Source organism: Bacillus rossius, unplaced genomic scaffold (genome assembly GCF_032445375.1).
Source record: "Bacillus rossius redtenbacheri isolate Brsri unplaced genomic scaffold, Brsri_v3 Brsri_v3_scf492, whole genome shotgun sequence".
NCBI classification, from domain to species: domain Eukaryota; kingdom Metazoa; phylum Arthropoda; class Insecta; order Phasmatodea; family Bacillidae; genus Bacillus; species Bacillus rossius.
The window spans coordinates 15,746-22,500 of NW_026962692.1; positions in this window are offsets into that span (position 1 = coordinate 15,746).

Consider the following 6,755-nt stretch of genomic DNA (forward strand, 5'->3'; position numbering starts at 1 on the left):
GACCGAGGCCTCCGCGGCCGGGAGAACTCTCGGCGCTCGGGCTCCGCGTCTACCCATGGGGAGCGGGAAGCCAGAAAATTCTGGCGGCGACCGAGGCCTCCGCGGCCGAGGAAATGGTCCTTGGTGATTTTACATGTTAAATTAACATGTGTATTAACACAGGCTGGGAAAAGCAAGCCTGCGGGACTCTGCAATATATTGAGCGGGGAGCCAGAAAATTCTGGCGGCGACCGAGGCCTCCACGGCCGGGGAAATAATCCTCGGTAATTTAACATGTTAAATTAACATGTGTATTAACACAGGCTTGGAGAAGCATGCCTGCGGGACTCTGCAATACATTGAGCGGGGAGCCAGAAAATTCTGGCGGCGACCGAGGCCTCTGCGGCCGAGGAAATGGTCATTGGTAATTTTACATGTTAAATTAACATGTGTATTAACACAGGCTGGGAAAAGCAAGCCTGCGGGACTCTGCAATATATTGAGCGGGGAGCCAGAAAATTCTGGCGGCGACCGAGGCCTCCACGGCCGGGGAAATAATCCTCGGTAATTTAACATGTTAAATTAACATGTGTATTAACACAGGCTGGGAGAAGCAGGCATTCTGGACTTTGAAAAATTTCGAGCAGGGGCCGGAGAAATTCTCCCGGCGACCGAGGCCTCCGCGGCCGGGAGAACACTCGGCGCTCGGGCTCCGCGTGTACCCGCGGCAAGGCCCATGTTGGGTTATATAGGGGGTAGTGGTGTCCCGAGGGGGAAAAAATTAACATGTTAAATACAGCTTCCAGGCAATAGAAAAATGTCTCGGCGACGGAAGGCACCACTACCCGGCGAATTCCCGCCCCTCTGACTCCGTGCGCCAGCCTGTAATAGCGAATCGGGACTTAGAAAAAATTCGAGCAGGGAGCCAGACAATTCTGTCGGCGACCGAGGCCTCCGTGGCCGGGGAAATAATCCTCGGTAATTTTACATGTTAAATTAACATGTGTATTAACACAGGCTTGGAGAACCAAGCCTGCGGGACTCTGCAATACATTGAGCGGGGAGCCAGAAAATTCTGGCGGCGACCGAGGCCTCCGCGGCCGGGGAAATAATCCTCGGTAATTTTACATGTTAAATTAACATGTGTATTAACACAGGCTTGGAGAACCAAGCCTGCGGGACTCTGCAATACATTGAGAGGTGAGCCAGAAAATTCTGGCGGCGACCGAGGCCTCCGCGGCCGAGGAAATGGTCCTCGGTGATTTTACATGTTAAATTAACATGTGTATTAACACAGGCTGGGAGAAGCAAGCCTGCGGGACTCTGCAATATATTGAGCGGGGAGCCAGAAAATTCTGGCGGCGACCGAGGCCTCCACGGCCGGGGAAATAATCCTCGATAATTTAACATGTTAAATTAACATGTGTATTAACACAGGCTGGGAGAAGCAGGCATTCTGGACTTTGAAAAATTTCGAGCAGGGGCCGGAGAAATTCTCCCGGCGACCGAGGCCTCCGCGGCCGGGAGAACTTCGGCGCTCGGGCTCTGCGTGTACCCACCGCAAGGCCTATTTTGGGTTTTATAGGGGGTAGTGGTGTCTCTGGAGGGAAAAAATACACGGTAAATATTGCAGCCAGAGCCTATGGCAATCTGTTGGCGACCGAGGCCTCCACACCCCGGCAAATTTTCGGCTCTCGGACTGTGTGTATTCCACTGGAGACAGGCCTGCGGGACTCTGTAATATATTGAGCCGGGAGCCAGAAAATTCTGGCGGCGACCGAGGCCTCCGCGGCCGAGGAAAAGGTCATTGGTAAAATTACATGTTAAATTAACATGTGTATTAACACAGGCTGGGAGAAGCAGGCATTCTGGACTTAGAAAAATTTCGAGCAGGGGCCCGAGAAATTCTCCCGGCTACGAGGCCTCCGCGGCCGGGAGAACTCTCGGCGCTCGGGCTCCGCGTCTACACATGGGGAGCGGGCAGCCAGAAAATTCTGGCGGCGACCGAGGCCTCCGCGGCCGAGGAAATGGTCCTTGGTGATTTTACATGTTAAATTAACATGTGTATTAACACAGGCTGGGAGAAGCAAGCCTGCGGGTCGCTGCAATATATTGAGCGGGGAGCCAGAAATTTCTGGCGGCGACCGAGGCCTCCGCGGCCGGGGAAATAATCCTCGGTAATTTTACATGTTAAATTAACATGTGTATTAACACAGGCTTGGAGAAGCAAGCATGCGGGACTCTGCAATATATTGAGCAGGGAGCCAGAAAATTCTGGCTGCGACCGAGGCCTCTGCGGCCGAGGAAATGGTCATTGGTAATTTTACATGTTAAATTAACATGTGTTTTAACACAGGCTGGGAGATGCAGGCATTCTGGACTTAGAAAAATTTCGAGCAGGGGCCAGGGAAATTCTCCCTGCGACCGAGGCCTCCGCGGCCGGGAGAACTCTCGAAAACCACCTCGTTCGTGGTTGTTTGTCGTGCGGGGCGAATCGGGAAATCTAGCAAATAGCTGAAGACATTCTCCCGGCGATGGAGGTCTCGGCGGCCGGGAAAAACGCCCGCGCTCGGGCGTTGCGCGCCCCCTTGGCAAGGCCCATTTTGCGTTATATAGGGGGTAGTGGTGTCACGAGGGGAAAAAATTAACATGTTAAATACTGCTCCCAGGCAATTGTAAAATGTCTCGGCGACGGAAGGCACCACTACCCGGCATATTTACGCCCCTCGGACTCCGTGCGCCAGCCTGTAATAGCGAATCGGGACTTAGAAAAAAAATTCGAGCAGGGAGCCAGAACATTTTCCCGGCGATCGAGGCCTCCGCGGCCGAGGAATTTGTCATTGGTGATTTTGCATGTTAAATTAACATGTGTATTAACACAGGCTTGGAGAAGCAAGCCTGCGGGACTCTGCAATACATTGAGCGGGCAGCCAGAAAATTCTGGCGGCGACCGAGGCCTCCGCGGCCGGGGAAATAATCCTCTGTAATTTTACATGTTAAATTAACATGTGTATTAACACAGGCTTGGAGAAGCAAGCCTGCGGGACTCTGCAATACATTGAGCGGGGAGCCAGAAATTTCTGGCGGCGACCGAGGCCTCTGCGGCCGGGATAATAATCCTTGGTAATTTTACATGTTAAATTAACATGTGTATTAACACAGGCTGGGAGAACTAGGCATTCTGGACTTTGAAAAATTTCGAGCAGGGGCCGGAGAAATTCTCCCGGCGACCGAGGCCTCCGCGGCCGGGAGAACTCTCGGCGCTCGGGCTCCGCGTCTACCCATGGGGAGCGGGCAGCCAGAAAATTCTGGCGGCGACCGAGGCCTCCGCGGCCGAGGAAAAGGTCATTGGTAATATTACATGTTAAATTAACATGTGTATTAACACATGCTGGGAGAAGCAGGCATTCTGGACTTTGAAAAATTTCGAGCAGGGGCCGGAGAAATTCTCCCGGCGACCGAGGCCTCCGCGGCCGGGAGAACTCTCGGCGCTTGGGCAGCGCGTCTACCCATGGGGAGCGGGCAGCCAGAAAATTCTGGCGGTGACCGAGGCCTCCGCGGCCGAGGAAATGGTCCTTGGTGATTTTACATGTTAAATTAACATGTGTATTAACACAGGCTGGGAGAAGCAGGCATTCTGGACTTAGAAAAATTTCGAGCAGGGGCCGTTGAAATTCTCCCGGCGACCGAGGCCTCCGCGGCCGGGAGAACTCTCGGCGCTCGGGCTCCGCGTGTACACGCGTCAAGGCCCATTTTGGGTTATATAGGGTGTAGTGGTGTCTCTGGAGGGAAAAAATACACGGTAAATATTGCAGCCAGAGCCTATGGCAATCTGTTGGCGACCGAGGCCTCCACACCCCGGCAAATTTTCGGCTCTCGGACTGTGTGTATTCCACTGGAGACAGGCCTGCGGGACTGTGCAGTATATTGAGCGGGGAGCCAGGAAAATCTCCCGGCGACCGAGGCCTCCGCGGCCGAGGAAATGGTAATTGGTGGTTTTGCATGTAAAATTAACATGTGTATTAACACAAGCTGGGATGAGAGGAATTTGGCGGCGACCGAGGCCTCCTCACCCCGGCAAAATATCAGCTACCGGGCTCTGCATATTCCTACAGAAGCAGGCCTGCAGGACTCTGCAATATATTGAGCGGGAACCAGAAAATTCTGGCGGCGACCGAGGCCTCCGCGGCCGAGGAAAATTGTCATTGGTGGTTTGCATGTAAAATTAACATGTGTATTAACACAAGCTGTGACCAGAGGAATTTGGCGGCGACCGGGGCCTCCACACCCCGGCAAAATATCAGCTACCGGGCTCTGCTTATTCACATTCAAGCAGGCATTAGGGACTCTGAAAAGTTTCGGGCGGGGAGCCAGAAAATTCTCCCGGCCACAGAGCCCTCCCTCCCGAGAGTCTGTGTAAATGCCTGTTATACAGGCCCCATGAATTCCAGCCTTATAGGTTATTTTAAGTCTCCGTTCGTGGTTGTTCGTAAACAACTGCGATTCGGGATTTTGACCTATTTCCTATGATCATGTTCCCGGAAGTTAGCCAGCCTCTTTCAGTCAAAATCTCATATTTTGGGTACCTTTGTGAACCCATCGATAGGCCCATTTTGGGTATATTAGGGGGACATGCAATCGGGAAAAATTGGAATTATTTGCAATATGGAAAGAATATGTACATAAATGAAAAGGGAGTCCCCCCGAGTTTTCTCGCCCTATATATATTGCAAAAATATCCAATTAATTATTGTGGAACCTGTAGCACCTTTCTATGAAGCAGAATTAACATTACAGAACGGTTTGAATGCTACCACCTCAGTTTCTCTACAATGCATTGGATTTCAAAGAGGTGAATTACTGTGGATGGTACTGTTGTATGGCTAACAAATCGTCTGGGAAACAATGCAGAATTAAATTAAGAAGGTTGTATGTTTTCTGTTACATGGTGGAGGTGCCCTCTAGTACACAGTAAAATGTTTTGTGGACTGCAGCTCCTTGAGGAATTAATTCAGTATGGGTCTTGTAGTGGTCTGAAAGTGGATGATGAAAAAGAATGTATAATGGTATTCAGAGCACCTCGCGGTGAAGCGGACATGCTACCTCAAAATGCTTGATTGATTCATGCCCAGTTCCCCCAAGAAGCGGTACATTGAAAAAATTGATTTACTTTGTGGATGATACTAGCAAATACTATCCGCTGGGGGAAGTAAGCAGAAATTTGGTGGTCGTATGTTTGTTACATGGTAGAGGTGCTTTCTAGTACACAATGAAATGCTTGGTGTACCGCTGCTCCTTGAAGAATTAATTCCATATGGGTCTAGCCGTGGTCTTAACTGTGAACACGAAGAACTATCTAAAGTGGCCTATCTGTCTGAACTGCAATACACAAGCTGCGAGCCAATGCTATACCTTTCTCAGGTAACGAGCTCTTGTGCGGCGATTCGATTGGATGCGAAATGGTGGGGAACGCGTGTCCGGTCGTCTTAACCAAGTAATGGTTCCCCTCTGTTAACAATGAAATGTTTGATGGATCGCAGCTCCCTGAGAGACAAGTTTCAAAGGGGTTAGTCGCGGTCTTCAATCCTGGCCAAGGTGCAGTCACCATCTATAAGAGATACCTGCTTTACTGAAGGGTAGCAAGAGTTCCCTTGCCCGCATGTTGCTCCGTGGGGGTATATCAGTATAAAGGTAGAAGAAGCCATGATCGGAGCTTCGGTGGATGAGATTGGCGGAGAAGACATGTTCTTGTCTATCTGGTAGATCAGGGGGGTGGCAGCTGATCCGGAGAAAGCAAGCGGACTCCCGATGTTCCGTCGACTCCCAATGTACACTTGAAACATGCACATTTGGGTGGCGAGGGGGCGTTGTGGCCATCCGAAAACATGTCTTCATCTCTCTTATTGGTGGACCGCTGCTCCTTGAAGAATTAATTCCATATGGGTCTAGTCTTGGTGATAACTGTGAACACTAAGAACTATCTAAAGTGGCCTATCTGTCTGAACTGCAATACACTAGCTGCGAGCCAATGCTATACCTTTCTTAGGTAACGAGCTCTTGTGCGGCAATTCGATTGGATGCGAAATGGTGGGGAACGCGTGTCCTATCGTCTTAACCAAGTAATGGTTCCCCTCTGTTAACAATGAAATGTTTGATGGATCGCAGCTCCCTGAGAGACAAGTTTCAAAGGGGTTAGTCGCGGTCTTCAATCCTGGCCAAGGTGCAGTCACCATCTATAAGAGATACCTGCTTTACTGAAGGGTAGCAAGAGTTCCCTTGCCCGCATGTTGCTCCGTGGGGGTATATCAGTATAAAGGTAGAAGAAGCCATGATCGGAGCTTCGGTGGATGAGATTGGTGGAGAAGACATGTTCTTGTCTATCTGGTAGATCAGGGGGGTGGCAGCTGATCCGGAGAAAGCAAGCGGACTCCCGATGTTCCGTCGACTCCCAATGTACACTTAAAACATGCACATTTGGGTGGCGAGGGGGCGTTGTGGCCATCCGAAAACATGTCTTCATCTCTCTTATTGGTGGACCGCTGCTCCTTGAAGAATTAAATCCATATGGGTCTAGTCTTGGTGATAACTGTGAACACTAAGAACTATCTAAAGTGGCCTATCTGTCTGAACTGCAATACACTAGCTGCGAGCCAATGCTATACCTTTCTCAGGTAACGAGCTCTTGTGCGGCAATTCGATTGGATGCGAAATGGTGGGGAACGCGTGTCCTATCGTCTTAACCAAGTAATGGTTCCCCTCTGTTAACAATGAAATGT